The sequence below is a fragment of the Ochotona curzoniae genome, unplaced genomic scaffold (assembly GCF_017591425.1).
Source record: "Ochotona curzoniae isolate NIBS_2020 unplaced genomic scaffold, NIBS_Ocur_1.0 contig_2321, whole genome shotgun sequence".
Taxonomy (NCBI): domain Eukaryota; kingdom Metazoa; phylum Chordata; class Mammalia; order Lagomorpha; family Ochotonidae; genus Ochotona; species Ochotona curzoniae.
In genome coordinates, this window is record NW_024465421.1 from 238,295 (window position 1) to 265,294 (window position 27,000).

Genomic DNA, 27,000 nt, shown 5'->3' on the forward strand with positions numbered 1-27,000 from the left:
GGATTCTGTTGCCAGAGTTCCTGGAGTGTGGACCAGATGGAACTATTGCTGCCTTTGGTCTATATTAATTCAGGCTGTGTTCTGTGCACTCAGAGCCCAGCAGTAGACTAATTACAGTTCATTCACTTTGGTTCTCTATCAGCAGGAAGATTATGCATCCCAAGAATGGATGTGAAGTAAAAACACAAGAGAACAGGCCAAATGAACCTCTACCACCTTGGCCATCAAGGTTATGGCAGATGTCACCTTAGGTAGCATAGACTGCAATCAGAGTTTTAAAAAGACAACTCTGTATTTCTTCTTTGGGACTAAAGGGATAGAAAAAACATACCATCCAATTTTCCAGTCAGTAGGAGGTATATTTGATGGATGGTCTCCACAAAGGCTGGGAGAAGGCATAAGATGTCCTTTCTATCCTCCTTGCACTGCCCTGAAGCTATTGAGCAAAGGCCAATAGGGACTTTATCATTACTGCTCATGTTCTAGCTCCTCCTGCAATATGTCTCTCTCCTGATAGACAACTCTTGTGCCTCTCCACAGCACTGCATGGCTTACAAAATATCTCACACCTTTCTTAATCAATCCTCATGACCGTCCTAGGAGATAAGCAGTAGTGAGACTGTGCTGGTTCCCACCTTTGGGGGAAGCCATGCAGTTGTGTCAGATGACATGGGTGTGTAATGAGCATTGCTCTTCGGTTAGCAAGGCTATGAGGAGTTCTTGGCTGTGTGGCAAGACCCGGCAGAATGTGTCGGGTCTCCTCATTGTTGCCTCACCCCATTATATGGATACTCAATCACCTCTCTGATATTTCATGGAATTCTCCTAAGGCTGGTGTTATTGTTTTTCTGCAAATTTGAAATGATTCTTGTAACTGGTAAAACAGCCAAAAATGATCAATCAGATTATGGTAAAAGCGTCTTTAGCAACTTAAGTCAATGATATTCAGCTAAAAGCAAACAATAATGCAATTGAGCCCACAATGTTCCCCAACATTCTGCTATGTGCCAAACTTTGACCTGGAGCTTGCGCAAACATAAGGATTGCTTTCCTCAAGAAACAGCTTCTTAATACTTTGGAACAGATGGCAATAATCGAGGTACAAACTTTATTCATTTACAGGTTTCAACTGTTACACCAAATGAGATGACGCATTTTGGCTTCTCACCATGGAAAGGAGAAAGTATATGGTGCATCTTAAAAAGGGAGACAAATGTGAAACTTCAAAGAACAATGGTTTAACACTTGAAACTTACATTTGTACTTATATACAGGGAAAGAAAACAGTTTAAAAAGATGAAAAGATGTTTCTTGAAAAAGTATTCTGTTCATTTCTATGAACAGGCTTAGTTGCCTTGATCCTTTTCACTGCTGTTTAACCAAAAAAAAAAAATTGAATCAGTACTAGGTAAGTTGGTGGTAATTGATATATGACTGATTAAAATTTTTAATAAAGAATTTGTGATATATGTTTTAATAAATTCCTTTCATTTGTGAGCTTTCTTTTTAATTTGGTATTTTTGATATTTTAAGTAATATCAGTTTAGGTATAGTGAAAATTGATTTTGGATATAAGCAAACCACCTGTCATTTCATAACAGCATGTGCTGCCCACTGTGGAGTTCCTGGCTTCAGCCGGATGTCTGCAGGCTTAAATGAGCAATAGCTTACTGAAAATATTTTCCCTGAAGCAAAATAATAGCGATGGTTTTTAGGATTATTTTTGTAATCATTCTTTTATAATGAAGTAAAAATGAAACAATTGAATGTTGTGCAAAAGCTTATGATGATTTGTATATAAATCATGAAGGGATGTTTCTTGAGTTGTCCAATAGGAGCATCATGTCATAGTGGTCCAAGTTGCCACCTCTTCTTGTCTTTTAGCTAATCCATGCATCTTTTGCAAGCTCTGAAGTCAGCTGGAGATGGTCTCCAGCATACTTTGTCATTGTGGAATCAAACAAATGGAAGAGAGACTTTCCCAAGCAGTTGAAACAAGAAGCCATAGAGATACATGTATGCCGTCGGCTGGAGAGGTAGCAGGCTAGCACCCAGGTGCTCTGTGTGGTGCGACAGGCTTGTGCACTGGGCATTCTGGACTGTGGCAATGGTGGCAGCAGGCAGCTGTGGGAGCTAAGAGCTGTGTGTGAGAGGTCCCAGACACATTTGAGGATGCTGTTCCACCACCCTCAGCCTCTCCCAGTTGGGCTCCATACTGAGTGCTGAAGCAGGGAAAGGAATTCGCCTTGGGCACCCTTGAGAGCAGCCTTGGTTTTTCCAACACTGCCCTCCACCTCTGCAAGTCATGGGCCCCCCTCAATGTTTTTTTTTTTTTTTTTTTTTTATTATTGTTGCTTACATTGTATTGTGTAGTACAGTTTCATAGGCGCTGGGGATTCCCCCCACCCCTCCCATACGAATCTGCAGGGAAGCAGTGGAAGCTGCTGCCCTGCAGCCTTGCTCCTACCCAGGCTTTGTGCCCAATGTTGCATTGGAACTCCAATTTTTTTCTGCTTCTTTGTTTCTTTGTTTCTCTGTTTCTTTCTTTCTTTCTTTCTTCTTTCTTTTTTTCTTTCTTTCTTTCTTTCTTTTTTTTTATTATTTTTTTTTATTGTTGCTTACATTATATTATGTAGTACAGTTTTATAGGCGCTGGGGATCCCCCCCACCCCTCCCATACCCCTCCCCCCATGGTGGATTCCTCCACCTTGTTGCATAACCATAGTTCAAGTTCAGTTGAGATTCATTGCTTGCAAACACATGCCCAGCATAAAGTTCAGCGTCTTATTGTCCAGATAAGTTCAGTGGCCTCTTGGGGAGACCTTCTATGGTCTGAAGATAGGTCTAACAGAGTAAAGATCCAGTCAGTTAAAAGCCCCAACAAGGCCTCAGTATCATTATACAACATTATGGAATTAATTGACATAGTATTGGGTAAACTATATGTTAAAAATAATGCAAGTTCTTCTTATTTTTCAGGATGGTTCTAGCTATTCGTGGTTTTTTGTGTTTCCAGATGAACTTTTGAATCATTGTATCCAGTTCCGTGAAGAATGTTTTGGGCAATTTGATTGGAATTGCATTGAAAATGTATATTGCTTGTGGCAGTATAGACATTTTAATGATATTGATTTTGCCTATCCAGGAGCACGGGATGTTGTTCCATCTTTTGAGGTTTTGTTCAATTTCCTTTTTAAATAGTTTGTAGTTTTCTTCGAATAGGTCTCCTACGCTTTTGGTTAGATTTATTCCCAAATACTTCATACTTCTCTCAGCTATTTTGAATGGTATCCTGTTGGTTAGATTTTCTTCCATCTTGGTGTTATTTGCGTACACTATGGCTGTTGATTTTCGTTCATTAATTTTGTACCCCGCCACTCTGCCAAACTCTCGTATAAGTTCTAGCAGTTTCTGTATTGAGTCTCCTGGTTTTTCTATGTATAGAATTATGTCATCTGCATATAGTGAAAGCTTGACTTCTTCGTTTCCTATACGTATGCCTTTGATTTCTTTTTCTTGTCTTATGGCCTCTGCAAGTACCTCTAGGACTATGTTGAATAGCAGTGGTGATAGCGGGCACCCTTATCTTGTTCCAGATCTCAGTGGGAAGGGTTCTAGCTTTTCTCCATTCAGTATGATACTGGCGTTGGGTTTTTCATAAATTGCTTTGATTATGTTGTGGATTTTCCCGTCTATGCCTACTTTGGCTAGAGTTTTTAGCATGAAGAGGTGTTGGATTTTGTCGAAGGCTTTTTCTGCATCTATTGAAACTATTATGTGGTTCTTGTTTTGCAGTTTTTGGATATGGTTTATAACATTTATGGATTTCCGAATATTGAACCATCCCTGCATTCCAGGGATGAATCCTACTTGATCCGGATGAATGATCTGTCTGATGATTTTTTGAATTCTATTGGCTAGGATTTTGTTGAGAATTTTAGCATCAATGTTCATCAGAGAAATAGGTCTGTAGTTTTCCTTCTCTGATGGTTCTCTGTCCGGTTTTGGGATTAAGGTGATGTTGGCTTCATAGAATGAGTTTGGGAGGGTTGCTTCCTCCTCTATTGTTTTGAAGAGCTTGTAGAGGATTGGGGTTAGTTCTGTTCGGAATGTTTTGTAGAATTCTTTTTTTTTTTTTTTTTTTTAAAGATTTATTTTTTTTTATTATTTTTTTCATTGGAAAGGCGGATATACAGAGAGGAGAGACAGAGAGGAAGATCTTCCGTCCGATGATTCACTCCCCAAGTGAGCGCAACGGGCCGATACTATGCCGATCCGAAGCCAGGAGCCTCTTCCGGGTCTCCCACGTGGGTGCAGGTTCCCAAAGCTTTGGGCCGTCCTCGACTGCTTTCCCGGGCCACAGGCAGGGAGCTGGAAGGGAAGCAGGGCTGCCGGGATTAGAACCGGCGCCCATATGGGATCCCGGGGGTGCAAGGCGAGGACCTTTAACCACTTGCGCCACCGCGCCGGGCCCTGTTTTGTAGAATTCTGTAGTGAAGCCGTCTGGGCCTGGCCTTTTTTTCGTTGGGAGATCCTTGATGACTGTTTCAATCTCTACCTCGGTTATGGGTTTATTTAATTCTGCAGTTGCCTCCGGACTGAGTTTTGGTAAGTGGTGGGAGTCCAAGAACTTTTCTATTTCTTGGTGGCCCTCAAATTTGTGGGAGTACGGTTCTTTGTAGTAATTTCTAATTCTTTTCTTAATGATTGCAGTGTCTGTTGTTATGTTGCCTTTTTCATCTTTAATGCTGTTGATTCTCACTTTCTCTTGTTTTTTTTTTGGTCAATCGGGCCAGTGGAGTGTCTATTTTGTTTATTTTCTCAAAAAACCAACTTTTTGATTTGTTGATTTTATGTATAGTTTTTTTGATTTCTATTTGGTTTATCTCCTCCCTTGTTTTGATGAGTTCTTGTTTCCTATTGTGCGTGGGACTCTTCTGCTGCTGTTTTTCCAGATCCTGGAGGTGTGTGGTTAGTTCCTGTATTTGGCGTCTTTCTTGGGCCTTGACATGCGCTCCGATTGCGATGAATCTACCTCGTAGCACTGCTTTGGCGGTGTCCCACAAGTTTTGGAATGTAGTATCAGAGTTTTCATTGGTTTCCATGAATTTTTTGATCTCATCTTTAATTTCTTCTCTGACCCATTGTTCGTTTAATAGCATATTGTTCAATTTCCAAGAGTGCCTATACTTCCTGGGGAGTTTTGAGTTGTTGATTTCCAGTTTCATCCCATTGTGGTCTGAGAGGGTACATGGTATGATTTTAATGTTTTGGAAGTTGTTTAGATTCGCTTTATGACCTATCATGTGGTCGATTCTGGAGAAGGTGCCATGCACCGCTGAGAAGAATGTATAGTCTGTGGCCTTAGGATAAAAAGTTCTATATATGTCTACTAAGTCCAGTTGTTCTATTGTTTGTGTGAGCTCTGTTGTTTCTTTGTTGAGTTTTTGTTTCGTAGACCGGTCCATTGTTGTTAGAGGTGTGTTGAGATCGCCTACAAGAATTGTGCGGGTGTCTATGTCTTCCCTTAAGTCTGTAAGTAATTGCTTTACGTAACTAGGTGCATTAAGATTCGGTGCATAAACATTAATGATGGTGATTGCTTCTTGATGGATCATTCCTTTCACCAGTATAAAATGGCCTTCCCTGTCTCTTTTGATGTTAGTTAGAATGAAATCTATTTCGTCTGAAATTAGGATAGCTACCCCAGCTTTTTTTTCTCGTCTATTGGCGTGAAATATCTTTTTCCATCCCTTCACTTTCAGTTTCTTTGCATCCTTTCTGGTTAGATGCGTTTCTTGTAGGCAACAGATGGTTGGGTCTTGTTTGATGATCCATTCTATTAATCTCTGTCTTTTGATTGGTGAATTTAGGCCATTTGTGTTGAGAGTTAAAATTGAGAGGTTGCAATTTTGCCCTGCCATGTGATTGTGTTGTGTGTGTGTTGTTGCCTATGTAATTGTCTTGTTTGTGTGGCCTTTAGTTTGGAGACCGTCTTATTTGCCAACTTTGTTTGTGATTTGCCTCCTTTTTGTCCGGGACTAGCGCATTTCTAAGGAGACTTTGCAGAGCTGGTTTTGTGTAGACATATTCTTCTAGTTTTTCTTTGCTATTGAAGTATCTGATTTCGTTCTCATATACAAATGAGATCTTTGCTGGGTAGATTATTTTTGGTTGACAGTTGTTTTGTTTCAGGACTTGGAAGATCTTTGTCCATTCTCTCCTTGCTTGTAGGGTCTCTTCGGAGAAGTCAGCAGTGATTCTGATGGGTTTTCCCCTGTATGTGATCTTTTCTCTACTTCGTACTTGTCTCAGGATTCCTTCTTTGTCTTCATTGGAGTAGAACTTGAGCACCGTGTGTCTGGGTGAAGATCTCTTTGGATCATGTCTGTTGGGAGTTCTCTGTCCGTCCTGTATGCGGGGTGGATTCGTGTTCCAAGTGTTTTGGAAGTTTTCCTGTATAATTTCATCAAGCACTGCTTGCATCCCAGATTCTCTTTCTACTCCCTCGGGGAGGCCGATGATCCGAATATTCAGTTTTCTAAGGTAATCTTTCATCTCTTGCATCATTTTATTAGTTTTGCTGAGGTTTGTCTCCAGCTGTTTAATTCGCTGGACACCTTCATTTTGTGTGTCTTCTATTTCAGAGATCCTTTCCTCTGCCGCATTTATTCTGTTGATGAGGCTTTCAATTTTATTCTCTTGGGCATCCAGTTTGGTTTTGATTTGTTGTATTTCGGTGATTATGCAGTTCTGGAGGTCTTCCAGCTTTGTGTCCACGTCTCTGAGAGATTTTAGCATTATTTTTATCAATTCCTTTGTTGGTAACACTTCCATGTCTTCATCTCGCATCGCCGATATTGATAATGGCTTTTGGCCCTTGTTTGGTGGGGTGCTGGCTCTTTCATCTGGAGCACAACTCTTTCTGGTGGTTTTTCCCATTGCGTTGGTGTATTCTGGTGGGGCAAATGGACCCGTGTGTTGAGGGGCTGTCAGGTGCTTTCCTGTAGAGATTGGAGCCTGCAGGCGTGGTGTTGCCGGGCGTGGTAATTTTCAAGGCACCGTTGGTGCGTTCTCAGGGCCCGGGGCTGTAGAGCACCACCTTGGGGGCCCAGTGGATTCCAGGCACACTCTGGGCACCTCTTCTACAGGTGTGACACCCCAGGGCGTGGAGGGATGGAGGCGCTCTCTGGGTGGAATCCCCAGGGCTTAGAAGGTTTTATGTGCTTTCTCCCTGCGTTCTCCGTCCAGGGACTGCAGGGTTTTTCAGGGCCCACCTGTTGCGTCTCCCACACACGGGACTGTGGGTGAGGCACTTTCCAGGCGTGGCTCTTGTGCAGTGAATCCACCACTCGTGGTGTGTGGGTGTTCAGAGCCCCTGTTCCCGTGTGGCTCCCCCACACAGGCCCTTAGCGGAGGAGTGACCCAGGCGCCCTGTTATAATGACTTCACGGCAGGTTCTCACCGTGTCAGTGTGATGCAGGAGTTTTCAGAGCTCTCCTGGTGGGTCGCCCACGCTCAGAACTGCGGGGTGGGAGGCTAGGAGTGAGCAGTTCACCCTATGGGAGTGGTACCTGCGTGCCAGGGACACACAGCGCTACACTTCCCAAAACTGGGAGCTCTCCTGACACCTGACACCTGACACCTGTGCTGCGGAGGTGGCTGCTGCAGGCAGCGATCAGAATCCTCCTGGTGTTCTCACGCATCCACCAGGCAGGATGTGGGGGACTCCAGATCCTCGCCAGCAGCCTCTGCGCACCGAGACGCACTGGCCCCCCTCAGCGCAGGAACATCCGATGCGCCTTCCCTCACCACCAACACCACTGCGTGTAGTTCCCAAGGTACAGACCCAACCGTTTCAGGCTGCCTGCCCCGCCTTCTCAGAGGCTGGAACCTCAGTAGGAGGCGAGGAATGCGGAGGCTGCCACGTCAACCCCCCGCTCACCAAACGTCCGGCTGCTGCAGTCTGCCTCCGCCGCTGTCAAAGGCTTCCCGCCGGCGACGATCCACCCGATCTCCCTGCCTCCGAGCTGGCCGCATCTCCTGTCAAGCCGTTTTCAAAAGTGACTCTGCAGGTCTGGAGTGGGATGTCGGTTTCTCTACCTTTGTCCTGCTCCGTTCTCGTTGTTCTTCCGAGTTGTGTGGATCTTTTTGGCTCCACACTGTCCCAGGGAGCTTCACAGACCTCTCCCTGCGGTTCCCTGCTGTTCCTCTTTGCTGCTTCTGTAGCGTTTTATCCCTATCTCGCTGAACGCTCCCTCACAGCCTTCCTCCTACGTCGGCCATCTTAAAAGACCTCTTTCTTTCTTTCATTCTTTCTTTTCCTTCTTTCTTTTTTCTTTTTTCCTCATGGTTACCTGGTGGGAGCAGGTATCAGTAAGAGAAGACTTCTGGCACAAGACAGCATCAGATCCTCTGGCTCTAGCATTTTTACAGGAGGACACTTCTGGATTCTCATGAGGAAATTCAAATTGGTGTCCTGGGGGAGTAGAACATTGGAAAGACATTCTTGATCACCAGATTCATGAACGATATTTTAGACATCATATATCAGGCAATAATTGGTATTGCTTTTTTTTTTAATCAAAAACAATGTATTTGGAAGATAGCAAAATCAGGCTAATGTGTGAAATACTGTGGGTCAGGCACATGTCCATAGGCTCATTCCCAGTGACATCCTTGATGTTTTTGCAGTATAGTGATTTACAATATTAAAATGTTAATGGCTTCTAGCAAACTCCAAAATTGAACTGTAAAATTGAACTGTAGACTTTTGGGTGACAGAGCTTAGAACCTGGCCCTAGGAGAAGAATCTGCAAAACAGAAGTACAATGATCAAAGGAAGATCAAAGGCACGACGAATATTATTGAAGATTCCCTGCAAAGGAGCAAAAGTTTCTTCAGGCATCCCTCATGGCTACTCTCCCTGAGGGGATAGTTGCTCCTGGGCAGGAGAAACCAAGCACTCTCCCAAGTCCCCAGTGGGGTTCCATCCGCAGGGGTGCCACCCACAAGTGCCACCCTGTGGAGGGGTTAAGACCGCCCCCTGCCCCAAGACTAGAATCCACCTGGCTTCTGCTGCCTCCAGCTTTTTTGCAACAAACTCTTAGCTTTGACCTTGCCCAATATCACCCCTATAGTGATGTGGACAGGAAACCAGCAGAAGGGCGATCTCCCTGTCGCCCCTCATGTCTCTGTAGTTTTCAATTCCAAATAAATACACATACACCCACCCATATATGTATATTTATATATATATTTTCTTTTGGTGGATGCATACTTATATGTATACATATATATATATATATATTAGGTGAATATATGTAAATGTAATGTTCACCTAAAATGATTGCACAATTCTAGGCTATGTACCTTAGGACCACAAAATTAGGGCCAAGCATAACTGCCTCACATCAAAATCCTCATCTTGCATGCTCCATATTTGTGCAAGTTTGTATTCTGGCTGCTCCACTTTCCTTCCAGCTCCCTGCTTGTTGCCTGGGAAAGCAGTGGAAGATGCCACATAGTGTTCATACTCTGTGCCCACATGGAAGACACAGAAGCAGCTATTGGCTCCTGAATTCAGATTGGCTAAGCTCCAGACATTGCAGCAACTTTGGGCAGTAAACCAGCACATGGAAAATCTTCCTCTCTCTTTCTCTCCTTATGTCTGTAAATCTGCATTTACAATAAATAAATCTTTTTGTTTCTCTCATCTCTTTTTTCATCTTAGATATTATTTATATAGTCAACCACAGTAGGAAGGATCTAGGATTAGGGAGAAGTGAGTGTGATCATTGTTTCCAAGCATTCTATTTTTTCTACCTATTTCTGTGGGGAGGGGAGAGATAAAGGGAGGAGCCATACCCAGCCCCCATATCATCCCAGTAACCAAGGATGAGGAAAGAACACCAATATCAACCCACAGTCATATGGCACTTGTTCCACATATTCTGCCTATGTGGATGTGACAGTTTTAAAATGCTGTAGATCTCAGCTATCTGTGGATGAGGAATCCCTTCCCATGTACATTGACTGACACCATTGACATTATAGTCTACAACTGCTCAGATATTTGCAGTCATTGTTTGGCTGGGTATGGTTCATATGTTCTGTTCCCCATTCTCTGTTATGGTACTGAAGGCTGCAATGAGCTACCATGTCCTCCATGTGCACCAGGGTCTGATGTACACTACTTGTTCCCCTACACTGAGGAGGACAAGCTCCCCTAAGCAGGCTCATGGACCTAAGCTAGGAGACCAGAAGTCCCCTCAATGGAAATCATGGATCCAGTAGCCCCTTTATAGGAGGGCTGATGGCCCCAGGCCATAAAACCCAGCACCTGCTCCCACCCCGCCCCATCACTGGAGATCATGGACCTGGCCCCATCACTCAGGTGGCTTGGTGACCTGGACCAGGACACACAGGCCCCTCTGGGCTCCCCAGCTCTGGGGCATATGGATCTATCATTCACTGCACAGATGGACCTAAGGACTTGGCTAAGAAAGTCCATACCCTACTGGACACCCCATCACCAGGACTCATGGACCTGACACCCATTATGTAAATGGTCCCTAAGACTTGTGCCAGGAGACTCAGGGCCCTCTGTACCCTCTACCCCTGAGGCTTCCTGGTTTAGCACCCACCACATAGGCAGGCCCAAGGCCATGGGCCATGTGACCTGGGAACCATGGATCCCTCACTTTCAGTACTTAGGGACCTTGACCCCCACAATTTTGGTGAGCTTGATGAGCTCAACAAGGAGACACAGGGTTCTCTGGGAAAAAGAGCCCTGGGGTACATTGTCTACTGCACAAGTGGGCCCAAAGACCTGGGCCAGGAGAGCTAGATCCTGCTAGACCCACCATCACCAGGGATCACAGACATAACACCCACTATATAAGTGAGCTCATGTATTTGGGCCAAGAGACACAGGGTCAAGCTGGACTGCCCACACTTGTGTCTCAGGACCTAGCATCCAACACGCAGGTGAGCCCAAGGTTGCGGGTCATGCTACCCAGGGCCAACCAGTGCCTAGCCCCCACCACACACACACATACACAGGGCTCACAGACCGAAGATCTGCTATGTAGATGGGCACTAGGACCTGGGTCCAGAGACCCAAGGCCAAGTGAGAGCCTTAACACCTGAGGCTCATCAATCCTGCACCCACCACACATTTGGGCCCAAGGCATTAGTCATGTGACCCACGAACCACTGTATCCCTCCACCCCTGGGATTCATGGATCTGAAACCCAGTATGTAGGTGGGCTCTAGGAGCTGGGTCAAGAGACTTATACACCTCCAGTCTGTCATCCTTGGGGATCACAGATTTAGCACCTTACCACACAAGAGGGCCCAAGGCCCCAGTCTATGAGGCCTGAGACCCACTGCATCCTCTACCTCCGGGCTCACAGACCCAATACCCACCACCTCCAGAATGACATGTCTTATCTTTCCTCAGTATCCATCAGTGGGAACTTCAGCTGCAGATTCAGACCCTAGTCCTGGCTCAAGTATGAACTGCCTCAAGTGATAAGGCCCAACTCAGCTCCTTCTGCACCCTATCCTGCTTCTTGGATCTGCCAGTCGATGTTATGAATTTCCCCAGCCTGTTCCATCCCCTGACCTGACCCTCATATGTGCTGGCAGGTATTGTAACCTGGTCTAGATTAGACTGCTCCTTGCCTTGGTTCTTATGCATACCTACAGAGATGCAACCTTACGCTGGAGTTCGCCAAACTCCTCTATCCTCTCTCCTCCTGGTGGTAGATCTTGCACACACCAGAGACCTAGCCCAGTCCATGTTATACCCACCCTGACTCTCACAAGTACCCATGGGTGCTCGAGTCTAGCCCAACATGGTCCTACCCAGATGCACGCAACACCTGTGATGAGGGATAGTGAAGCTATATACAGCCTAGACAATGCACCAATTCTGGCACTTGCATTCATCGATGGGATGTCCAGCCCAGCTGGGGCATCCCCTTATCTCCCCAACAGATATTGCTGTTTCACATGTGTGAGCCCACACATTGCACTACAGATTCTACCCCCAGAACCAATTCAATCACATATTTGTCCACTTCATTGCCCAACCTCATACAATCTATTTCTTTCCCAACACACTCTGGTGGGTTCCATGTCTTAGCCTTTCAAGTAAAATGACCTTGTCTATGTAAGATCCAGAAATTCATCCTCACCTGGACCTGAACACTAAGGTCCTTGCTAATTCCCACCTGTGTCATCTCTCAGAGTCCATACAATCCCACACCCCCAAGATCCTAGAGCACATTGCCAGGTGGCCTGCAACATCACACATGTGCCCCAGCAGCAGCCACATGGCTAGTGGAGTGGAGCACCCATTACTCCAGTTTCAGACACACCTGGGCTTCCCTAACCAATATGGTGGTGGTGGGCAGAGCAGGATCCTGTGTCTGTCCAGATCTACCCAAGATCTGCCCACAGTATAAGTACTGTGGAAAGAAGCGTTTCTCATCTCTTGGGACAAGCTTAGGGTTTGTTCACTGCCTGGCAGTGATGGTCATTACAGAAATCTTAAAAACAAACAAACAAACAAAAAAGAACTTCAGAATGTGATATTTTATGCAACATGAAAAAGTAGTATGTGCAACCTTACTTGAGAAACATGGCTCATATTTCTGAAAGGCATCAAGTATTGCAAGATCTGGGAAATGGCCTCAAATTAGATCATCTTGGACTGTAAAGAAGCTACAAAAGGAAGAAAAAGTTCCAGATGAGCTTTGATTCATCCTAGTCTGTTGAAGGACATTATAACAACAGATGATGGAACATGTCAAGAGAAAGTGAAGCATCAGTTGGAGATACTGAAAGATGGAATACACTGTAAGAATCAGTGACTTGTGCAAAGTCATGTTCTCTTTCTGAGTGCATGTGCCCTACAGCAGCCATCCTCATACTTCCAATACAGCCTTATGGGTATAAACTAGCACCCCTCTTAATGTTTCTTCCAATAATCTAAACATTGACACATACTCTTCTGTCTAGTCAAGAATGAAATATGATTGTTTGATACTCAGAACACTGAAACATATAAGTGCCTACCTTAAATATGCAATTCATAGTCTAAATGAGTAATTGTCAAAATATCTACAGTGTTTAGGTTTACCATGCACAATTTCCTTTTAAAACTTTTTTTATTTTTAAAATTTTATTTCTTTATTATTATTATTATTATATGGTACAGTTGTATCACATACAGTAAGATATCGTGATGTAATTTAATGAACCAACAATCAATTTGAGTCAGACTGCATACGATCTATATCAAAGAATTGTAAAACCTAATGCATTTTAAGACCATATGCTTCTTGGTAATGGGACGGGAGAGCAGAGAAATCTTTTACCTCCTTAGAATGTGTGGGGAAGAAGTTAATTATAACCTATCGTGAATATAACAGGGAACTTACAGATAACACACTCAAATCAGCACTAGATATTAGCAAAACCATAAAGGCGGGAGGTTTTAAGATGGCCGACGTAGGAGGAAGGCTGTGAGGGAGTGTCCAGTGAGAGAGGGATAGAACGCTACAGAAGCAGCAAAGAGGAACAGCAGGGAACCGCAGGGAGAGGTGCGTGAAGTTCCCTGAACAGTGTGGAGCCAAAAAGATCCACACAACTCGGAAGAACAATGAGAACGGAGCAGGGCAAAGGTAGAGAAGCCGACATCCCGCTCCAGACCTGCTGAGTCACCTTTGAAAACGGCCCGACAGGAGACGCAGCCGACCCAGAGACAAGGAAATCAGGAGGGATCGTCACCGGCAAAGGTCTTCAACAGCAGCAGAGGCAGACTGCAACAGCCGGAGGTTCGGGTGAGCCAGGGAAGGGTTAACAGCCTCTGCATTCCAGGGACTGGGCACAAATCCCAAACCCCTGGGGTGCTCCTTTTACCCTCCCCCCTACAGAGGCTTCAGCCTCTGAGAACACAGGGCAAGTGCCTTGAAACTGCCAAATCTGTGCCTTGGAAGCAGCGCACATTAGTCCTGAGTGCTGAGAAGGCACTAAGAAAGCACCCCAAATATTCCTGCGCTGAGTGGGCCAGTGCATCTCAGTGCGCAGAGGCTGCCAGCGAGGGTCTGGAATCCCCCACACCCTGATACCTGTGGGTGGGCGACAACACCAGGAGGACTCTGAACGCCGCGCCGGGCGGGCTGGGCAGCCCCGCCTGCAGCAACCGCCTCCTCAGCGCATGAGGCAGGAGGGCTCTGAACTGGGAAGTGTAGCGCTGTGTGTCCCTGACATGCAGGTGCCACTCCCATAGTGTGACTCGCCCACTCCTCGCCTCCCACCCCGCAGTTCTGAGCGTGGGTGACCCACCAGGAGAGCTCTGAAAACTCCTGCGCCACACTGGCACTGTGCGAACCCACCGGGAATTCATTTTAACAGGGCGCCTGGGTCTCTCCTCCGCTACGGTCCTGTGTGGGGGAGCCACACCAGGAGGGCTCTGAACACCCACACACCACGAGTGGTAGAATCACTGCACAAGAGCCACGCCCAGAAAGTGCCTCACCCACAGTCCCATGTGTGGGAGACACACCAGGTGGGCTCTGAAAAGCCCTGTAGTCCCTGACACGGAGAACGCAGGGAGAAAGCACATAAAACCTTCTACGCCCTGTGGATTCCCGTGCAGGGGGCACACCCAGAGAGCGCCTCCATCCCTCCACGCTCCGGGGTGCCACACCTGTAGAAGAGGTGCCCAGAGTGTGCCTGGAATCCACTGGGCCCCCAAGGTGGTGACCTACAGTCCTGGGCCCTGAGAACGCACCAACGGTGCCTTGAAAATTACCACGCCCGGCAACACCACACCTGCAGGCTCCAATCTCTACAGGAAAGCACCTGACAGCCCCTCAACACACGGGTCCATTTGCCTCACCAGAATACACCAACGCAATGGGAAAAACCACCAGAAAAAGTTGTGCTCCAGATGAAAGAGCCAGCACCCCACCAAACAAGGGCCAAAAGCCATTATCAATATCGGCGATGCGAGATGAAGACATGGAAGAGTTACCAGACAAGGAATTTAAAAAAATAATGCTAAAATTTATCAGAGACGAGGACACGAAGCGGGAAGACTTCCAGAACCGCATAATCGCTGAAATACAACAAATCAAAACCAAACTGGATGACCAGGAACGTAAAATTGAAAGCCTGATCAACAGAATAAATGCGGCAGAGGAAAGGATCTCTGAAACAGAAGACACACAAAATGAAGGTGCCCAGCGAATTAAACAGCTGGAGACAAGCCTCAGCAAAACTAATAAAATGATGCAAGAAATGAAAGATTACCTTAGAAAATTGAATATTCGGATCATCGGCCTCCCCGAGGGAGTAGAAAGAAAATCTGGGATGCAAGCAGTGCTTGATGAAATTATACAGGAAAACTTCCAAAACACTTGGAACACGAATCCACCCCGCATACAGGATGGACAGAGAACTCCCAACAGACATGATCCAAAGAGATCTTAACCCAGACACACGGTGCTCAAGTTCTACTCCAATGAAGACAAAGAAGGAATCCTGAGACAAGTACGAAGTAGAGAAAAGATCACATACAGGGGAAAACCCATCAGAATCACGCTGACTTCTCCGAAGAGACCCTACAAGCAACGAGAGAATGGACAAAGATCTTCCAAGCCCTGAAACAAAACAACTGTCAACCAAGAATAATCTACCCAGCAAAGATCTCATTTGTATATGAGAACGAAATCAGATACTTCCATAGCAAAGAAAAACTAGAAGAATATGTTTACACAAAACCAGCTCTGCAAAGTCTCCTTAGAAATGCGCTAGTCCCGGAAAAAAAGGAGGCAAACCACAAACAAAGTTGGCAAATAAGAAGGTCTCCAAACTAAAGGCCGCACAAACAAGACAATTACATAGACAACAACACACACACAACACAATCACATGGCAGGGCAAAATTGCAACCTCTCAATTTTAACTCTCAACACAAATGGTCTAAATTCACCAATCAAAAGACAGAGATTAATAGAATGGATCATCAAACAAGACCCAACCATCTGTTGCCTACAAGAAACGCATCTAACCAGAAAAGATGCAAAGAAACTGAAAGTGAAGGGATGGAAAAAGATATTTCACGCCAGTAGACGAGAAAAAAAAGCTGGGGTAGCTATCCTAATTTCAGACAAGATAGATTTCAATCTAACTAACATCAAAAGAGACAGGGAAGGCCATTTTATACTGGTGAAAGGAATGATCCATCAAGAAGCAATCACCATCATTAATGTTTATGCACCGAATCTTAATGCACCTAGTTACGTAAAGCAATTACTTACAGACTTAAGGGAAGACATAGATACCCACACAATTCTTGTAGGCAATCTCAACACGCCTCTAACAACAATGGACCGGTCTACGAAACAAAAACTCAACAAAGAAACAACAGAGCTCACACAAACAATAGAACAACTGGACTTAGTAGACATATATAGAACTTTTTATCCTAAGGCCACAGACTATACATTCTTCTCAGCGGTGCATGGCACCTTCTCCAGAATCGACCACATAATAGGACATAAAGCGAATCTAAACAACTTCCAAAACATTAGTATCATACCATGTACCCTCTCAGACCACCATGGGATGAAACTGGAAATCAACAACTCAAAACTCCCCAGGAAATATAGGCACTCTTGGAAATTGAACAATATGCTATTAAACGAACAATGGGTCAGAGAAGAAATTAAAGATGAGATCAAAAAATTTATGGAAACCAATGAAAACTCTGATACAACATTCCAAAACTTGTGGGACACCGCCAAAGCAGTGCTACGAGATAGATTCATCGCAATCGGAGCCCATGTCAAGGCCCAAGAAAGACGCCAAATACAGGAACTAACCACACACCTCCAGGATCTGGAAAAACAGCAGCAGAAGAGTCCCACGCACAATAGGAAACAAGAGATCATCAAAACAAGGGAGGAGATAAACCAAATAGAAATCAAAAAAACTATACATAAAATCAACAAATCAAAAAGTTGGTTTTTTGAGAAAATAAACAAAATAGACACTCCACTGGCCCGATTGACCAAAAAAAAAACAAGAGAAAGTGAGAATCAATAGCATTAAAGATGAAAAAGGCAACATAACAACAGACACTGCAATCATTAAGAAAATAATTAGAAATTACTACAAAGAACTGTACTCCCACAAATTTGAGGATCACCAAGAAATAGAAAAGTTCTTGGACTCCCACCACTTACCAAAACTCAGTCCGGAGGCAACTGAAGAATTAAATAAACCCATAACCGAGGTAGAGATTGAAACAGTCATCAAGGATCTCCCAACGAAATAAAGCCCAGGCCCAGACAGCTTCACCACAGAATTCTACAAAACATTCCGAACAGAACTAACCCCAATCCTCTACAAGCTCTTCAAAACAATAGAGGAGGAAGCAACCCTTCCAAACTCATTCTATGAAGCCAACATCACCTTAATCCCAAAACCGGACAGAGAACCGTCAGAGAAGGAAAACTACAGACCTATCTCTCTGATGAACATTGATGCTAAAATTCTCAACAAAATCCTAGCCAATAGAATTCAAAAAATCATCAGACAGATCATTCATCCGGATCAAGTAGGATTCATCCCTGGAATGCAGGGATGGTTCAACATTCGGAAATCCATAAATGTTATAAACCACATACAAAAACTGCAAAACAAGAACCACATAATAGTTTCAATAGATGCAGAAAAAGCTTTCAACAAAATCCAACACCACTTCATGCTAAAAACTCTAGCCAAAGTAGGCATAGATGGGAAAATCCACAACATAATCAAAGCAATTTATGAAAAACCCAACGCCAGTATCATACTGAATGGAGAAAAACTAGAACCCTTCCCATTGAGATCTGGAACAAGACAAGGATGCCCGCTATCACCACTGCTATTCAACATAGTCCTAGAGGTACTTGCAGAGGCCATAAGACAAGAAAAAGAAATCAAAGGCATACGTATAGGAAACGAAGAAGTCAAGCTTTCACTATATGCAGATGACATAATTCTATACATAGAAAAACCAGGAGACTCAATACAGAAACTGCTAGAACTTATACGAGAGTTTGGCAGAGTGGCAGGGTACAAAATTAATGAACGAAAATCAACAGCCATAGTGTACGCAAATAACACCAAGATGGAAGAAGATCTAACCAACAGGATACCATTCAAAACAGCAGAGAGAAGTATGAAGTATTTGGGAATAAATCTAACCAAAAGCGTAGGAGACCTATTCGAAGAAAACTACAAACTATTTAAAAAGGAAATTGAACAAGACCTCAAAAGATGGAATAACATCCCATGCTCCTGGATAGGCAAAATCAATATCATTAAAATGTCTATACTACCACAAGCAATATACATTTTCAACGCAATTCCAATCAAATTGCCCAAAACATTCTTCACGGAACTGGATACAATGATTCAAAAGTTCATCTGGAAACACAAAAAACCACGAATAGCTAGAACCATCCTGAAAAATAAGAAGTTAGCAGGGGGAATCACAATCCCGGACCTCTGGACATACTATAGAGCAGTGGTTATCAAAACAGCCTGGTACTGGCACAAAGACAGAAAGGAAGATCAATGGAATAGAATAGAAGCACCAAAAGGGAACCCACACAGATACAGCCAATTAATCTTTGACAAAAAGACCAATGACAGCTCAAGCAAGTGGGAAGGCCTCTTTAGTAAATGTTGTTGGGACAACTGGCTGATAGCCTGTAGAAACAAAAAGATAGACCCACATCTATCACCATACACTAAGATCCAATCTACATGGATAAAAGACCTAAACCTACATCCAGAAACCTTCAAACTCTTGCAAGAAAATGTAGGAAATACCCTGCAAGACCTAGGAGTAGGTCCCGACTTTCTAAGAAGGACACCAAAAGCAATAGCAGTTGAGAACAGAATAAACAAATGGGACCTCATCAAACTAAGAAGCTTCTGTACAGCAAGGGAAACAATCAACAAAGTAAAAAAGCAACCCACAGAGTGGGAGAAGATCTTTGCACACGATATAGGCGATAGGGGGCTAATTTCCAGGATATACAAAGAACTTCAAAACAACCAAAAAACCAAAACAAACAAGCCACTCAAGAAATGGGCACGGGAAATGGGCAAACATTTCACAAAGGAACAAGTCCAAATGGCAAACAAACATATGAAAAAATGTTCCAGCTCCCTGGCAATAAGGGAAATCCAAATTAAAACATCGATGAGGTACCACCTAACACCAGTAAGATTGGCCCACATAAACAAGAACACCAACGACGCTTGCTGGCGAGGATGCGGGGATGCGGGGAAAAGGGAACCCTACTCCACTGCTGGTGGAGCTGCAAATTGGTACAGCCTTTATGGAAATCAGTCTGGAGAACACTCAAACAACTCAAAATCTGCATACCATATGACCCAGCAATAGCACTCCTAGGAATATATCCAAAACACCTGTTTTACGACAAACCAACATGCATCCCTATGTTCATAGCAGCACAATCAGTAATTGCAAAAACATGGAAGCAACCGAAATGCCCATCAGCAGAAGATTGGATAAGAAAGCTTTGGTTCATCTACTCCATGGAATACTACTCAGCTATTAAAAAAAACAAAATGCAGTTCTTTGTGGCTAAATGGGCACAACTGGAAACTATAATGCTAAGGGAAATGAGCGAATCCCAAAAGGTTAGATACCACATGTTTGCCTTGATTTAACTTGTAATTTTTGTTTGGTTGTTTGTTATTTTTTGAACCTGTCATTGATACTGTCTCAACCCAGATGTTTCGAAGAATGGAACTTGCATTATTTTTAACATATTGTTTACCCAATACTATGTCAATTAATTCCATAATGTTGTATATTGATACTGAGGTTTTGTTGGGGCTTTTAACTGACCGGATCTTTACTCTGTTAGCCCTATCTTCAGACTAGAGAAGGTCTCCCCAAGAGGCCACTGAACTTATCTGGACAATAAGACGCTGGACTTTATGCTAGATATGTGTTTGCAAGGAACGAATCTCAACTGAACTTGAACTGTGGTTATGCAACAAGGTGGAGGAATCCACCATGGGGGGAGGGGTATGGGAGGGGTGGGGGGAATCCCCAGTGCCTATAAAACTGTATCACATAATACAATGTTAACAACAATTAAAAAAAAAGATGTAGTCTATCAAGTATGTATCTGGTGTAAGACTGTAAGATTAAAATGAAGAAACAGTTTGGAGAGATGTTCTTCAAAGAATACTTCCCATGTAGCAGAATATTTCAACACTGTGCTGTGATCCTCGTGGAAAAAAGGCCAACTGGCAGGACTTAATGGGAAGATTTGTAAATGCCATGAAGACATCTGCTTTTCCCAAAGTGACAATGAGTGCTGCTACAATGAAGGACATCCCTGGGACATAACCAACGTCAGCTCTCTGACGCCTATGCCCCCAAGATACCATGTAAAACGTCATGATACAGACCATCCTTCTGAAAGATGTAGACATGGAAATGTACAGGATAGATCCAACCTAATTCCAGACTGGCCTCTCCATCAGCAATAAACACACCTTCTCTATCATTCTCCGAACTTGTCTTACTGAAATGTTTTAACCATTCTTTCTTATGTTTAAAGATTGATTGATTTTTATTGGAAAGACAGGTTTACAGAGAGAAGCAGAGACGAAGATCTTCCATGCACTGGGTCACTCCTCAAGTGGCCACAACAGACGGAGCTGAGCTGATTCCAAGCCAGGAGCCAGAAGCTTCTTCTGGGTCTCACTTGCAGGTGTAGTGTGCTAAGATTTTGGGTCATCCAATGCTACTTTCCCAGGCCACAAGCAGCGAACAGGATGGGAAATGGAGCAGCCAGGACACCAACTGGCGCTCATACGGGATCCCGGCGCTTGCAAGGCAAGGGTTTAGCTACTGAGCCATTGCACCTCGCCATGCACAGTTCTTCTGCTCTTGAAAGGAAGGTTTCATGAAGTTCAGGACTGATATTTAGTTCATTTCCTACAGCTAGACTCCACATTTTCCAACAACCACTAGGGGGCAACCTCTGCCACCACAGTTACGGTGCTCTGGTGTGAATGTGTTACTACCACCTGGGCAGGTTTCACTCATCCAAATCACCATCATATTTACATAAATATCCTCCTGTATAAAATGCTCTTTCATGATTCATTTTCTTTTATGCACTTCCCTCTCTAGCCTCAGCCACCATCTCCTCTCATAATTGTCAGTGACCTCAAGCTTCTTCCAGGGATTTGGCCGGAATCAGAGCAGGGTAGAAAGGGCTCACATGCAAAATTCTTAGGAAATTCTTCACAGTTCCTGTCTGTCCATGCTTCGTATTTGTGCTGAGTGATTGTGGAAGTTTCCTGAAGACTGTCTCTAAGAGGGACTTGATCAAATGATTTCCAAGCAGGAGCAAAATAGCCAACTGATTTGAGTTCCTTAGTCCTTTTCCAGGAAGGTTTCTGGCAGAGATATCAGAGAAGCCGCTTGTCTCGAGCCAGGGCGGCTGTGCCCATGAAGCTCTGCCCTGAGATGGGTGAGCTGCAGAAAGCAGGTGGTCTCAGGAGCTCTGACAGCTGCTCACCTCCTAAGTGTCCCTGGAATTCAAGCGAACTTAGGACAAGCTGAGGTGCCCATGACTAGTGCCCATGACCCCCTAGTCCTCTCTACCAAGTAGGCTGGGGGCACGCCCTCCACCAAATGCCATTCACAGAATCTCAGCTGCCCCAAGTCCTCCCTGCTGCTGCTGCTGCCACTGGACAGGCTGTCCTTGAGCCACTGCCCGCACGCGGGGGCTGCTCTGTGTCCATGGCGTCCACACAGCAGCTCCCCAGTGTGTCTTGCAGCAGCATGGCCCAGTCGGACTGGCTGTCCACGCTGTCTGCGATCTGGTCACCAGGTGGAGGCGATCACAAGGGCTACAGCAGCATGGCTCTGGGTTTGCTCCAGGTCTCAACAGTCCTGGCCAGGCCAAAATTCCGTGTCCCGGTTGGTGAAGCGTCCGTGAGCACGGCTGCTTGATCCCAATGCTGATCCTGGTCTGAGCTAGGTACTGCTGCGGGCTGCAGAGTACAGGGCTGGTCCGATGACCCCAGACAGCAGCAGAGCCCCTGGCTCAAACTGTGTACCAGGTTCTGCTAGGGAACGCTAAAGGAGATGCTGAGGCACCAACTACACAGCATTGAGGTCTCTCCAAGTGCATCCTCAGACCTGGATACCTTTTGGTCCTCGCGGTCAGGTGCCTGCTAGGGCACCAGGACTAACTTGGAATTATGTCCCCAACAGCCATCCTGGGGCCTGGTTGGCTTCCACCAAATGAGGCGGCATAGTCTCCGTCAGGGAACAGCCCTGGGGTGTGGCGTCTCGGCTTCTACCACAACGTTTCCAAATACACCCCTGCCACTTGTGGGGTATCCCATTGGGCGATGGCAGACCCACTTATTTCTTCTAAAGTTTGCAGTTGTTTTTGTGCTTTTTTTTTTTTTAAGAAAAAGTCTAAGTCTATTCATCTAAGAAGTGGGTTTAAATTGTTTCTGTCCCAACGGCGTAATGTTTCTGGTTTTTTATTTGAAAGGAGGGAAGCAGGGAACAATCTCACTGACTAGTTTGCTTCCAGAAATGCTCCCACCATCTGGGATCGTGTCAGCCACGAGTAAGCACTTCCACTCTCACCTGCTGCTTCTCCCGGGTTGCAGGGGTTGGAACCAGGCGCAGAGGCAGGAGCCCAGGCAGGAATTCCGCTGTGCAGCGGATGTGGCCTCTTACCTGCCAGACCTCTGAACCAGGCTGTCTTCTGAGTGCTTCCACCTCAAGTGCCCTCCTGCTTGTTCCCTGGCCCTTTTCTGTGCTTTGTTCCTAGTGAACCTGTCTGGTTCTTAGATGGTTTTGATTTGGTTTTGTTATCCTCCTTGTATCATGTGTTTTGTGGACATTCTTGAAGAGCTCCAAGAACGAAAATGGTCCTCTTAGCCGTACCCGTTTTTAAGCAGTTAAAGTTTTCTCTTAATCACAAGTAGCTAATGTATCTGTCCGTCCCAAAGGCTGATAACAACTTGGAAATTTTTGTTTACCTTAGGTTTCATTTCCATATTTACTGTTATTCATATAGTGAACAATTAAGATGTATACATGACGTAAAAAGAAAGAGTATTGGGCCCGGCGCGGTGGCGCAAGTGGTTAAAGGTCCTCACCTTGCACGCCCGGGATCCCATATGGGTGCCGGTTCTATCCTGGTAGCCCCGCTTCCCTTCCAGCTCCCTGCCTGTGGCCTGGGAAAGCAGTCGAGGACGGCCCAAGGCTTTGGGAACCTGCACCCGCGTGGGAGACCCGGAAGAGGCTCCTGGCTTCAGATCGGCATAGTATCGGCCCGTTGCGCTCACTTGGGGAGTGAATCATCAGACGAAAGATCTTCCTCTCTGTCTCTCCTCTCTGTATATCCGCCTTTCCAATAAAAAAAATAATAAAAAAAATCTTTAAAAAAAAAAAAAAAGAAAAGAAAGAGTATTACTGTTTCTCAAACACCTCATGTGTCACATCCTGCTTGGATGAAGCATTATATTATCCTGTGCACTTTCATCATGAATTCATTCCTGTAGGGCCTCTAACACGTAAGTTTGAGTCATGTTTCATCTTGGAGGCATCTGTCACTCCTCTAAGTATCCCCTGGCTTCTGAAGTTGCAGCAAGCTTTACATGGAAAAACACCATGTCTTCTGATGCTCACAGCCATACAACTCACAATGAGGGCAGGGAAGTGGATTGCCTCGTTGCCCGGCAACTGGGGCCTACAGTGCCTCCTTCTCCTGGGAGACACCCTCAGTGACACCGCATGTGCACGTGTGCTGTGCAGTGCGCCAGCGGCCGCCTGCAGCCCCAGCTGCCTCCTCCCGGTGGCTGTGCAGCTCTGGCCCCTGTCAGAGCCCAAGGCCACCGACAACCTTGTCACCATCGTCGGCGCCACCTGCACGGGGCACGTGCTGCTAAGGACCTCCCAAGCCGGCTCAGCCCACCTAGGCCTCTGGCAGCAGACCCCGGATTGTGCTGTGTGTGGCCAGCACGCCCATCATGAACGCCAAGCACCCCGTGGCCTTGGATGGGTCCCAACAGGAGCCATGCTGTCCGCCTGCTCACTTTTCCACCCTAGCCGGGGCTCCTGCCCTGCTCTCTGGCCCTCTGGGCCTCAGGCCCTGGGCTCAGACACTGCACACTGCTGCTTTCCCAGGGGCAGCAGCAGGGAGCTAGCTGCATAGCAAGTGGCACAGCTGGGGATGGACTCTGGAGCCCCTAGGGGATGGCATGCTGGCCTCCAGCGGCCTCACCACAGCATTGGCTCCAGGACGGCTTTGTGGACCCATGTACATACCTCATGTGCATCCCAAGGGGTCAGTCAGCTTGGCTGCCTCTCCTGTTCACTGCAGAGTCTTGAGTCATGACCCTCACACACTTGATACGTCTTCAGCCACCTCCCCAAGGGAGGTGCAGGTCCTGTTCCCTCGTGGGCATCATTCACTCTTGTCTTTTAAGCTCTCCCGGCCAGGACACAGAGCCCTGCACTTGGATTGGAACAGACTGTCATCTTTTAGTGAGGCAGATTTCCAGAGAGAAGCAGAGACAGAAAGATCTTCCGTGCACTCATTCCTTCCGCCCATGGCTGCAAGGGCCCCAGCTTTGCTCATCTGAAGACAGGGTTTTGGGGGAGTAATCTCCTCACTCATGGGATGTAGGGGAAAGATGGTTATTCACATGTAAAAGGATGACATTGGAATCATAAGCAACCTCAGTGTGGTATTTACTCACCAGAACCAATGTTGTCAGGCTAGTGGTGATGACAGAACGCACGAACACGTGGGAATCTGACTGAGGCTCTGGTGCTGCGGCACAGTGAGGTAAGCTTTCGGTTAATTCTGTCCAGCACGAAGGTGAGGCTCAGCGGGTTGAGTCAGGGACTAGAGGAGGCTGGGCGGTGGTCCTGGGCAGCTGATTGTTGTCAGCTCCAGGTGCAGGTCCACATCTCTGCCCTCCAGGACTTGGGCCTGAACACCCTCTTCCCTGCCTCCTCACAGCCAAGCCGCCAGCCCTGCTGCTGCAGCAGACCCAGGTTCAGGTGACTGACCCATTGCCACCGATGTGGCCATCCTGCCTTGCTGTAGGTCTCACAAGGGTAAACTCTCTCTAACTCTTGGCACTTCCCAGACTGCTCAAGTCGGCACCGCCACAGCCACTCCATTGAGGCCCTCGGCATGTCCACTGCGCAAGCGCCCAGCCAAGGTGCGGCCCCTGCCCCATAGCAACAGGGCACTGGCTGGAAGAGAGGCAGCTGGTGGGGCTCCGGCTGCAGGCATCGGACTCCAGGTCCAAGGTGAGATGGTCCTGGACCCTGAGCTGCCCATCGTCATGCTGTCGTTTTCCGGGCAAGTTCCTGCCCTGCTCTGGCTGCGTATACACAGCGTGACTCGGGGTGCCCAGGAGCCCAGGGTACCCCACAGGTGTGGCGGCACACACCTGGTGACCCCGCGGCTCGCATCCCTGCCTTCATCCTGGGGTCCGCATTTCGTGGAGCTGCCCGTGGTGAAGAGGAGCAGAGGCAGGCAGGTCACTGTCCTGCCGGGTGACTAATGCAGGTGGTTAGGGCAGTGGGCAGCAGGAACACGGCTGCACAGAGGGCGAGGGCGCCAGCGCAGCCTCTCTTGTGTGGTTTGGGGTAAGAGGATCTGCGTTGCCTCCATTCTTTCGATGCCGACCAGACTATGGGTGCAGGTGGCAGCGGAAATGGGCCTCGGGGGTTCCTGATTGTGGGGTCCCCAGCAGAGGACACAGCCCGGGTGTCTGACGGAGCCTCTCCAAGCGCAGAGGCATCCAGAGCACGCAAGGCATGTTGGCCCTGGTGCTGCTGTTTTCTTGTCCAGATCCGCGGGTTCGGTCCTCGCCTGCCCCTCACTGGCCAGGTGCGGGATCAGCGGGCAGTGGGCGCTGCTTGTGCTGCTGTAATCCAGGGCGCTCCTGGGCAGAGGAGCTGTGCTGCGGGGGTGGCCGCAATGCCTCCTCTCCCTGCCCATGTCATGGTAACCATGAGAGTAAAGCCTCGTATGCCAGGGAGGGCTGCTGACCCCCGTGGCACTCAGGGTTCCATGGACACATACCGGGGTGGATCAAAAGTGTCCCCCAAGGAGTTTGGCCCTCCCTCAGACTGCGTGACAGTGGGAGAGCCTTGTTCTTTCGGTGGGAGAAGCCCTCCCTGTGACAGCGCCCAAGCCCTGCTCTCCCTCTCCCTGAGTGCCTGTGCACAGGTTTTGGGGTCCCGGCATCTCCCCTGGCCGCCTCCTCTGGAACTTGAGCTGTGGTAGTCTCGCTGTATTTCCCAGGCGGAGTGGGGCAGTGGGGATCTTCCTGGCTAAGGGTGTGTGCCTCAAACCACCCACACAAATTGGATTAAATTTCTCTGAAATGATTTTTTACTTCAGCCTCTCTTCTTTCTTACCACCAGGGGGACCTGTAAGACTGGATTCTCAGATGCAGGATCCAGGTCTTTGATTTCCCACCGTGTCCTGGAGGGAGAGAAGCTCCTGGAAGGTAGGGGAGGCAAAGAGCGGAGGAGCAGTGCAGGGTCGTGCAGTTGGAAAGACAAGCCTTCTGTGGGGGCTCTGGGCCTGACTCCATGAAAGCCAAGGTTGAGATGAGGTCAGGGAAGTGCGAATCCCTCATCCTAATGAGGTTCCTCAGCCTCAAGGTCAATGTTTTAGGAACACTGTCAGTTTTCGGTGAGGGGAACTACTTCATGAGCCACAAATCGGAATTTGGTTGTAACATCATCCAAATAGTGTGCGTCTTTCTTCTTTCTTTTTCTTTTTTTTTTTTTTTTTTTACTTTTGGGCTCTTAAATTGTTCCTGGGTTGAGATGCATGATAGAATTGAGGATGTTAAAAGTGCTCTGTTCGGGCCCAG

General features: G+C 46.4%; 1 pseudogene; it reads right to left on the reverse strand.

Moving 5' to 3' along the window:
* Positions 1 to 812: 812 nt before the first annotated feature.
* LOC121151831 lies at positions 813 to 25,454 on the reverse strand (annotated as a pseudogene).
* Positions 25,455 to 27,000: the final 1,546 nt, after the last annotated feature.